Source organism: Rhipicephalus microplus, chromosome X, assembly GCF_043290135.1.
Source record: "Rhipicephalus microplus isolate Deutch F79 chromosome X, USDA_Rmic, whole genome shotgun sequence".
Lineage (NCBI taxonomy): Eukaryota > Metazoa > Arthropoda > Arachnida > Ixodida > Ixodidae > Rhipicephalus > Rhipicephalus microplus.
This window is the reverse complement of record NC_134710.1, coordinates 297002261-297014098: the sequence shown is the minus strand read 5'-3', so window position 1 is coordinate 297014098 and position 11838 is coordinate 297002261.

The following is an 11838-nucleotide window of genomic DNA, read 5'->3' as shown; positions in this document are numbered from 1 at the left end:
ATTAACGGCCCATGTTTCCTCAATGCTCAATTCATGTGAACAGCACTTAGGAGGACATTGAAGAGTCCCTTTCGATATTCGACCAGAATTGACTAAAATGTCTTGCAGTGCTTTGGTGCTATTGGGACGGTGGTAATTGTTCTCCACATTCCCGAAGCGCTGAGTAGATATATTGCAGTCTACACGTACGGTACTCTTGACAACTTGAGATCATCCATGTAGTTCTGGTACACAAAACTTCTCTACAGACGCAGTATGCGTGTAGCAGCAGCAATACTAATCAGTATTCGGCGTTTGAATGCGCATTCTTAGCCAAATGATGCACACATGCAAGAAACAAAAAAAAACTTGCATTTTCGAGCATCGTGATAAATGATAAGCGCAGCGTGATTAATGATACTGTCCTTAGAATTACTTATGTATGCCTTCTCTAGTATAAAGACACATATACAAAATATTGACGTGTTGATATGGTGCCTCAGATATGCGCAATAATTGCTTTTAAAGACGATAGTTTTTCTTGGGGACCTTCGACGAAAAAATTTTGGTCTGTCTGTCTGTACACTTGTCTGTTTGTCCGGCATTAACAATACCTCAAATGGCGCCAAATGGCCAACCCCATCCACAGCGCCCACCAATATTGCTCAAGGTTTAGCATTCATGGTTGTGCGATTGTCAATTAAAAAGCAAATATTGCGCATATCTGAGGCGCCATAACAACACGTTGATGTTTTGTATGTCTGCCTTTATACTAGAAGAGGCACACACAGGTAACTCTAAGGACTGTAGCGTTTATCACGCTGCGCTGACAGTGCAACGCGATGCTCAAAAAGGTAAGTGTTTCCAACGCTTTGCTACGATGACACGGTGGTGGCACCCGCCCGTCGCTTTGCGTTCTACGTTATATCACCTCCAACACAGGCGCGCATCTTTCTCTGTGGTAGCGCACACCTTTGTTTTCGAAGATAACTACCAGATGGCGCTCATGTCTAACGTGCCTTCGAGTTACTGTATATGCTACCTTTAGGTAGCAGAGTTGCTCCAAAGAACGCCATCTTGGGTTCAAATGTCTTGCATGACAGCCACTCACCACACGCATAGGAGCAGCGTTCGCGCTTTTAGCGATGCTTCTTTTTGCTTTCTTTTCTCTTTATTTTTAATGAAGGTACGAGACAAACTCCGTTGCTCTTGTGAAGAAGAAGATGTGCCTGCAGCGAGCAGCATCGCCAACGCCCGGCTCTCTCGGCTCGTGCTTCGGTTCGTTGCTGTGCCGATCGCTGGACGGTTCATCACGCTGTCTCGTCGCTGCCTTTAACGGCTAATAAACCTCTTCACATTTGGTGGAGGTGCTGTTAATCCCCGTTGCTACACCCTGGAGCTGCGAAGCCGCACGCTACCACCTGTCATGACTACCAACGCCACTACATCGACGCCTTCGCTCCAGATCAACTGCCCTGGCCATCCCAGGCTACGGGAGCCGAAGGTCTTCAGCGGTGCGGATGGGACCGACGTAGAAGACTGGCTCGAGCACTACGAACTGGTGAGCGCCAACAATAAGTGGGATGAAGCCGACAAGCTTGGCCACGTGATATTTTATCTCACTGGCGTCGCCGAATTGTGGTTTAATAACCACAAACACAACATCCCCACATGGAGCGTCTTCAAGACGTCATGTGCTGAAGTATTCGGTCGGCCGGCTGTCCGCAAGCAGAGGGCAGAACAGCGCTTGCGCGTCCGCTCTCAGCAGACTGGCGAGACCTTTACCAGCTATATTGAGGACGTCGTCGACCTTTGCCGACGTGTGAATGACACCATGCCCGAATCTGACAAGGTTAAAAACATCCTGAAGGGCATCGACGACGGCGCATTTCATATGCTCTTGGCAAGGAATCCGAGCACAGTTTCCGAAGTCGTCAGCTTGTGTCAGAGCTACGACGAGTTGAACAAGCAACGCACTCTGACTCGGCAGCCTCAGCATGGTGGTCAGTCACTGTGCAGTTTCGACACCCTGCCGGACAATTCACCACTGCTTCAGCAAGTTCGAGCCTTCGTCCGTGAGGAAGTCGCCCGCCAACTTTCCCTAGTGCCCTTCACTCACGAGACCACCACCCGTCTACCTGCCCCGCTTCGCACTGCTATTTCGGAAGAGGTTGCCCAAGCTGTTCCTGTTGCGCACCACGAGCCGCCTCTATCCAGCCTTGCCCACTGCCAGAGTGCCGCGCAGCTGGTAGGCCCTCCTGTCGCCTATCCGCCAGCCGTGCAGCCTGTGGCCGCGCCCCTAACGTATGCAGCGCAGCCTGTGGCTCCTCCTGTCGCCTGCTCGCAAGTGATGCAGCCTGTAGCAGCGCCGTTCACATATGCAGACGCTGTGCGTAGGCTTCCGCAACCACCCTATACCTCGCGCCCACAGCCCACACACCCGGCTGCTTATACTGCACCTTGGGCGGCACCACCAGTAGCCAATTCTTGGAGGACGCGCGATAACCGACCGATATGCTACGCCTGCTTTACTCCCGGACACGTTGCCCGCTACTGCCGCCGTCGACCTCAGACGTTCGGCGACTATGTCCGATCGTCGCAACCCGGCAGCCAACCCTTCGCGCAATACGGGCCGGTCTCGTCCCCTCGCTATGCCCCTCCTAACGACCCCGACTTCGTGACGCCGCGCGCACCCTCTCCTCGTCGGCGATCGCCCTCCCCAATGCGTCGCCGGCCCAGACCTTCTGACCAGGAAAACTAAGCAACGCAGTTCAAGACGCAAGAACTGCGCCGTTTTCGAACTGTCTAAGCCCTCGCTCCTCTCCTGCTAACGTGGTCGCAGTAACTGTTGAAGGTTATCGTACTTTCGCCCTTGTCGACACTGGTGCCGCTGTTTCTGTTCTTGCCGCTAATCTCTGCCGTTTATTACGCAAAGTAACGACGCCGCTTTCGGGACTGTCGCTTCACACCGCAAGCGCACAACAAGTAACGCCTCTCGCAGCCTGCACTGCAAGAGTCTCCATCGAAGGCATTCTTTACATCGTGGAGTTTATTGTTCTTCCTGTCTGTTCGCATGACGTCATCCTCGGGTGGGACTTCCTATCCCGCCATAATGCCGTCATAGACTGCGCACGCGCCGAAGTTGAGTTTTCACCCTGGTGTGATGTCCCATTACTGGACGCTCCTCATCAGCCGCCGAAGTTGCTCGTTCATGAAGATACCGATATTCCGCCTGGAAATTTCGCCCTTGTTCCCGTTTCATGCAACGCCTACACTGACGCTACAGTTCTTTTTATGCCTTCCGATATCTTCAAAAGTCGTCGAGCTTTGCCGCTGCCTTTCGCAACAATTGATCTTGCCGCCGGAAGAAGCAACATGTTCGTAAGCAATCCGCTTTCCACACCTGTCACATTGCTTGCGGGGGAATGTCTCGGCCGCGTGCAGGATCTCGACCCTTCGTTTTTGTTTGATGTCCCGGACGACTACTGCGACCACCCCAAAGCACTGTCGGCACTCGGGGAGTCATCCGATGATACGTTTTCCAGCGCCATCGCCGACACTCTCACTCCCACCGAACATGCCGACCTGCTGAATCTTCTGCATGAGTTCAGGAGTTCGTTCGATGTGTCGCAACCTCAACTGGGCCGCACATCACAAGTCAAACATCATGTTGACACCGGCCTACACCAGCCACTGCGTCATAGACCATACCGTGTCTCCGCTGAAGAGCGCCGCATCATCAACGATCAAGTTGAAGATATGCTTCGTAGAGACGTAATTCGACCATCCCACAGTCCCTGGGCGTCTCCCGTCGTCCTGGTGCGTAAGAAAGACGGATCTATCCGATTTTGCGTGGACTATCGTCGTTTGAATAAGATAACCCGCAAGGACGTCTATCCTTTGCCGCGCATTGATGACGCCATTGACACCCTTCACGGAGCGGAATTTTTCTCGTCACTAGATTTGTGGTCTGGCTACTGGCAGGTCCCAATGGCAGAAGCCGATCGCCAAAAAACGGCATTTATTACACCAGACGGACTATATGAATTTAACGTCATGACCTTTGGGCTTTGTAACGCGCCTGCCACGTTTGAACGTCTTATGGATAATACGCTACGTGGCCTCAAATGGAATATGTGCCTCTGTTACCTCGACGATGTCGTGGTTTTCTCCCACGACTTTCCTACGCACCTCCTTCGCCTCAGGCACGTTTTGAGCTGTCTGACCAACGCTGGTCTGCAGCTTAACCTGAAAAAATGCCGCTTCGCTGCACGCGAGCTCGTCATCCTAGGTCACATCGTGTCCAAGCACGGCGTATTACCAGACCCAGCAAAACTTCGAGCAGTCGCAGAATTTCCCAAGCCGACGACCATGAAAGAACTTCGCAGCTTTGTAGGCCTATGCTCCTATTTCCGGCGCTTTGTTCGAAATTTTGCATCTATCATGGCACCGTTAACCCAGCTTCTTCGCGGTGACGTGAACCTCACCTCCTGGTCCCCTGCATGTGACGTTGCCTTCACTACTCTGCGCCGTCTGCTCACTCCCCCACCTATTCTTCGCCACTTCGACCCGACGGCTCCTACCGAAGTGCACACCGACGCCAGCGGCGTCGGGCTAGGCGCGGTCCTCGCTCAACGAAAGCCCGGCTATTCAGAATACGTTGTAGCCTACGCTAGCCGCACTCTGACGAAAGCCGAAACTAATTACAGCGTGACAGAAAAAGAGTGTTTGGCTCTGGTGTGGGCGCTTGGAAAGTTCCGGCCGTACTTATACGGCCGCCCGTTCGATCTAGTAACTGATCACCACGCGCTTTGCTGGCTCTCCACGTTGAAAGACCCTTCTGGCCGCCTTGCGCGATGGGCACTCCGCATCCAGGAGTACGACATTCGCGTCGTATACCGCTGCGGACGCAAACACTCTGACGCTGATGCCCTGTCTCGCTCACCTTTACCACCAGATCAGACGTGCGGAAACACTTGCCTCCAGACCTTGTCATCGCTAAATCTCGACTCGATTGCCACCGAACAACGTCGTGACCCGTGGATCGCCTCTCTTATCGAATATTTATCTGGCACGCCCAACCTTCCAGTATCTCGATCCCTCCGACGTCAAGCTGTCCATTTCGCCATCCGCGATCAACTTCTTCATCGACGCAACTACGCTCCCGATGGCCGCCGGTGGTTGCTGGTCATTCCACGCACTTTACGATCGCAAGTATGCGCCTCCCTTCACGACGATCCACAATGTGGCCACGCCGGAGTGTTCAAAACATATGAACGCCTTCGCCATCGCTATTACTGGCACGGCATGTACAATTTTGTACGTAAATTTGTGCAGTGCTGTCCTGACTGCCAGCGACGTAAATCAACACTGCCACGTGCGACTGGCGCATTGCAGCCACTTCCATGCCCTGCCAAGCCATTTGATCGCGTCGGCGTTGATCTCTACGGTCCCCTTCCATTGACACCAGATGGTAATCGGTGGATTATAGTGGCGGTGGACCACCTGACACGCTACGCCGAAACAGCCGCTTTGCCGAGCGCTACAGCTCAGGATGTCGCCTCTTTCATTTTGCAACGCTTTATCCTTCGACATGGTGCACCTCGAGAGCTCCTTAGTGACAGAGGCCGCGCATTCCTTTCCGAGGTCGTCGAAACTCTGCTTTCGGAATGCCACGTCATTCATCGGAAAACGACAGCATACCACCCGCAGACTAACGGACTAACGGAACGGTTCAACCGCACGCTAGGTGATATGCTCTCAATGTACGTGGCATCTGATCATAGCAACTGGGACCGTGTTCTCCCATACGTCACGTTCGCATATAACACCGCAATACAAACCACCACGGGATTCTCACCTTTCTTTCTTCTTTACGGACGTGAGCCTTCCCATACAATTGATACCCTACTTCCTTACCGTCCTGATGCTTCCGAGTGTCCACCTATCTCCGATGCTGCTAGACAAGCCGAAGAGTGCCGCCAGCTCGCCCGTGCGTTCACCTCGGAACAGCAACAACGCCAGAAAGAAACCCGTAGCACCTCTCTTCCGGATCCCAGCTACGCCCCAGGGTCTCTTGTGTGGCTTGCCATCCCATACCAAACACCGGGACTCTCCTCGAAACTTGTCCCGCGGTACGAGGGGCCTTACACCGTTTTGGAGAAAACCTCTCCGGTTAATTTCCTAATTGAACCAGTTTCCCGATCGGACGACATGCGCCGGCGTGCACGTGACATCGTCCATGTTTCCCGACTGAAACCGTACCATGAGCCTTTGCCTGAAACTTCTTAAGTCGCCAGGATGGCTCCTTTTTTTCAGCGGGGGCGATTGTGAAGAAGAAGATGTGCCTGCAGCGAGCAGCATCGCCAACGCCCGGCTCTCTCGGCTCGTGCTTCGGTTCGTTGCTGTGCCGATCGCTGGATGGTTCATCACGCTGTCTCGTCGCTGCCTTTAACGGCTAATAAACCTCTTCACACTCTGGTCATGCCTGGAAGCCTTGATTTTATGTTTACGTTTTTGGTAAGTAATAATGATAAAACGGGCGTCAGCTCATTGAACCAGTTGTACATATGTATATTTATAGTAGGCCACACGTTAGCTTCGGCTTCTTTTAGACTGTTTTTTCCATATACATATATAAAATTATTTTTCACTCTTGATTGCTATTGAGGCAGGGATGGAATATTTTCAGTGCGTTGGGCTCATTCGTTAGCTGTGCGAGTTAACCAGCTTAAGCTTTGTAGTCTTCAACTTAATCGAGCTGGATAGCGATCGAGAGTGGCCGTGCGACGCCCGCGTCAAGCGCACATCTCGTATTAAGATCGTATTACAATCGCGGCTCACGACAACTTATCTGAATCATCGTTCAACAACCCTGTCGTGTGCAACATTCTTTTCGCTTAAGGTTTCAAAGCAGCATTCAATTCACGCACTAGCAGCAACACTTTGCCGATTCAAATAGCTCTATAGTTTAAGTTCTCCCTTCATTTTTAGCCTTTTGACCACCACACTAATTTGGACGTATAGAGCTGGCACACGCTGCCTAACTCTGCATTTACTCTGCATTCACTACTAAATCTGTGGTTAATACAAATAGAGCAAGTTTAGCTGTGCCGTGGACAGAAAGCCAGGAGCATGGGCGTCAGCAGAGAAGCGAAAAGGGGGTTCTTGCCCCACTCAAGCAACAACAGCACTTGCCCTCATCAAGCTATACCGGTGCTCTCGCTATCCCTAAGCCGCAATGCAACAATGGTTTGCACCCCCAAGAGAAAATCCTGCCAACGACAATGGCCAAGCGTTTATTCCGTCCGACTGAACGTTAATCTTTCTATACCAACACCCACTGCACCCGCGCCTAATCGCATGGGCTCTACGTAGTACAATTTAACACATATAGCATTTTCTGCCACATTTCTCGTGAAGAACGGGCAGCATGGCTACATTACCGAAGAAGCGCGGCGAGAATGACAACAGCCAATGTCAACCTTGCTTGATCTGCCCGGAATCTGCGTAGCGTTGGCTTCTCCGCAGTGCAAATGAACCATCTATGACCACGTGATGGCGCTCTGCGAATAGGGGGCTGAACTCCTGTAGGCGGAGCGAGCGGCGCCCGGAAAACAGTGGCGCAACTCTGTTACCTAAAGGTAGCATATACAGTAACTCTAATCTTAGCAAAGCTTTGGATGATATCGGAGTTTTAACGTCTCAAAACCACCATATGACTATGAGAGACACCATAGTGTAGGGCTCCGCAAATTTCGACTACCTGGTGTTCTTTAACGTGCACCCAAATCTGAGCACACGGGCCTACAACATTTCCGCCTCTATCGGAAATGCAGCCACCGCAACCGAGATTATATCCCGCGACCTGCTGGTCAGCAACCGAGTATTTTAGCCACTAGACCACCGCGGTGGGGCAGCAAAGCGTTAGAAACACTTGCCTTTTCGTCCAAGTGTTGCATTGTCAGCACAGCGTGATAGACGCTACGGTCCTTTGAATTATTTATGTATGCCTCTTATAGTATAAAGACACACATACAGAACATTGGCGAGTTGGTCAGGTGCCTCACATATGCGCAATACTTGTTTTATATTGACAATCGAAGAAGTATGAACGTTGAAACTTGAGCAATATCAGTGGGTGCTGCGGAAGTGTTACCCGTTTGGAATATCGTATGGTGTTAAAGCTGCCAACTCTAGGGAAGTTTCACTAGATCTATGATAATATGAAATAGGTAATATGAAAGTTTCTTCCGGTTCGACGAAGACAAGGTGATCCCGTTGATGTCCCTGCGTGTTCCACGTCAGGGAGGTCCACCTCATCTAGCCATGGTGCATCCAACGTCATGGACACCTTTAAAGACGCAGGTCTTCGATGTTGTTGTCCCTGCGGGGACTAGTATGGAGACCGTCATCGAGGCGATGGCCTCAATAGTTGGCCTCTCAGCGATACACTGCGTTCAGCACATGAGAGGCATGAACTTCCAAGTAACTGTCAAGAGCATGGCTTCCATGACTCTCATCGTCGACTTGGCTACCTGACCATAGATGGCGAGCGTATTCCTGTCGTTCTTGTCGGCCCGCAGGTAATTAACGTTGCTTATCTGTTGTTACCAGCGTTCGTCTCCAACGAGGTACTCGTCCAGGCTTTGTCCCCATACGACGAGGTATTGACTGCGACCATCGGCTTCATGAGCGCAAGACGTGGAGTCCTCACAGGCAAACGCTTTCTTTGAATGTAAATGAGTCCCACAAATCACGTCCTTAACTATCTTCGCGTTTCTGATCATCGAGTCACCTTCGACTACCACGGTCTGTAACGTCTTTGTCGTCGGTGTAGCTCTAGTGGCCATTATCGAGTACAGTACACAGCAACGTTCTGTGGTCGCTGTGGTGTGCACGGATACGAAAGCGAAGGTTGCGACCGCCCCTGCCGACGTTGTGGAGATGGCCAACCTACCACCGTCTGCTCTGTGCGTCGTTCATTATCAGATGCTGCTGCGGGGACCTTTCCTACCATACCGTCCGTGTTACCAACAGAAACAGATGAACGAGTACCCGGAGCTGTACTAGAAGAACGCCAGAATTCGATTCTAAGAGCTACAGTAAACAACGAAGAAAGAATAAGTGTACAGCTTGGCCAACCCGAGCGTGCCATGTTTGCCATTCTCGCCGACAAGAAAAGCCACCACGGTTGACCTCGTGTCTGTCCCAGGCAAATATGCCATGCCATGTTCGACGTCGGCCCAAGCCGAGAAAGAAACGCTTGTAGGCACTGACTCACCGGACTAATCGCTAAATCTGGCAGCTGAGTGCTCAGTAGACGCTGACGTTGGGAGGTCTACGGGCGCTGGTGTTTCGCCAGAAACAGAATCGAAACCGAATGAGCATAACCCATAGGCTCATTCCGAAAACCGGGCTCGCGGCTTCCTTGAAAAAGTAGCAAGACGCCATGGGAGCTCCCTACTGACGCGTCTCGACAAGCAATCCGTGATCAAGGTCGTTGGAGGCAGCGACAACGTTGACGCTGCAGCCCTACCACTATCTTATTCGTCAGAAAGCAGCTTCAGCCTCGGAGTCGACAGTAGCATCGCACTCTCTTATATATAGCCTAGACTGATAGGACGCGGAAATGCAAGTGCCGCGAGATGTCAAGTGTGCTCACAAGTGTGGCACCAGCTCAGACGGCGCCCAGGATAGCCGCTCCGAATCCCAGCAACCGAAGAAACCTCGACCCTTTTCTAGAGGGTCGATATGTGCTGTGTAGTGTGTGCACTCCAGTTCCCACGGACAGATCCCCGAGGTACCGAATCAAAAAACAGGACCAAGTCAGTCACTCACAAACATTTCAACATTGCTGACACTCTGAAAATTATTTCTTTAAATGTTCAAGGGTTCCGTTGCCCAGTAACGCTAGCCGAAATTATCAGCCCGGGCAGAACACTGTAATGTTCTGTGTTTACAAGAAACCAATTTTTTTACCATTGGGCACGTTCGTGCATTCAAACACCCATTTATTTTAGACTGTTACTCTTCTTTAGCGACATCTCGCTTCAATGAAGTAGGAATTATTATTTTTAACCACGCTCTTCTACGCAGTCATCACGTTTTCTATGACGCGATTGGACGGGTATAGGCTTTTGACTGTGTCCTATCATCCTTTAAGCTGCGCATTTTGTGTATTTATGGGCCAGCACAAGCAGCGATGTCTAAGAATTTTTTCCGTCATCTGGACATGTATTTTCTGGACGATCATCATGTCGTACTCGCTGGAGATTTTACTTGTGTTAGACATGTGAGCTGACGTGCAAGGTCCAGGATGGGGTCACTCTGATTGGAACGCGCGGAAGCTTCGTCGCCTGGCCCAACATTTCTCTTTGATAGATACGTACAGACTAGTGCATGGACCACAGTATGCCGGGATTTGGCAGCGTAGCACATCGTCTAGTCGGTTGAATTGTTTCTATGTGCCGAGCGTGCAAGCTTCTTACGTATCGCACTCCGATGTAGTAACATTACCATTATCCCCTGTTTATATATCGGACCGCCGACCAGTGACGCTAGAGGCTACTTTTCCTTTCCATCATCTATGAGACCTTGGCGTCTTGACATCCGAATTATCCACGACGTGAGTTCACGCTCCAGTTTGTCTAAATCTTGCGTGCCTCTTTTCTAGGATCTGGTTTGGAAGCGTGGGACGCCCTCAAGACACAGTGGCGTTTACACTGCTCTGTAGCAGGGCGCGCCCTTAGACGCCATACGTCCGAATAACTAGCGTACACTGCCACAAAGCTGCGTATTCCTCTTCGGGTTGATCGGCTGACTCCCTTGATGCGCGCACGGCAGCGAGAGTTATGGTGTCGTTTTCAACGCCTCATTGGAACGTCGTCGTTGACGGCGGCTGCTTGGCGTTGCGGACGTAATCCATGTGCTCACCAGAGGTTCTCCGCTTTGCAAAAAGCTCGCTTCTGAACCTGTCGAGTCCACTAGGAACTCAGGCCGCCAGATCCTTACCGACTGCGTTGCCGCTGACACGTGATCAATCAGTTTTCCTAGCTCACTTTGCCAACATGGCTCGTACGACAATGTCATCACATTGCGGTACCACCGAGACAGCCACAATGTTAAGTAGGCTCCCTCAAATTTCATCAGAAGTAGCTGAACAACTTCGCACAAGTACATGAGCTGACAAAGTGAAAGAGGCACTGTCTTCCATGAAGCGTGGCTCGGGCCCCGGGCCGGACGGGTTGCCTGTTGAGTTTTATTTAACGTTTTGGGACGACATCGTTGCTCTTTTCACCTCTGTTTTTTGCCGCTGTTTTGAGAACTTTGATTTCCCTGATAGCTTTCGCGATGGTGGAATTGTTTTAAAACCTAAACACCACCCATCATTGGTTTGCCCAGAGGAGTGGACACCCATAACGCTCCTCAACGTTGATAATAAAACTTTCGCAGCAGTTATCACTTGGCGGTTGAGAAGCCTGATGCCTTCCTTAATAGGCCAACATCAGGCGTGCTCTATTCCTGGAAGAGAAATCCAGAGTTTCTCTAAGTATTACGCGCGATATTATGGCGTACACGTTAGCAAGATTAGCTCGGGGACTCTTGGTTTCACTTGACCAAGAAAAAGCATTCGATTGCCTCGAACATAGGTTTATATTAAGCGTAATGGCAGCATTTGGCTTCGCCCAAAACTTCATGGAGCTTCTCAAAAACGCATACCGAAATATACGCAGCACGTTGTTTCTTGGTGGTTTAGAGAGTGCGCCATTTCCTGTTACCCGTGGTGTTCGCCAGGGTTGTTCTTTATCCCCTGCACTTTTTGTACTCAGCCTCGAGCCATTCCTCTGCTCGCTAATC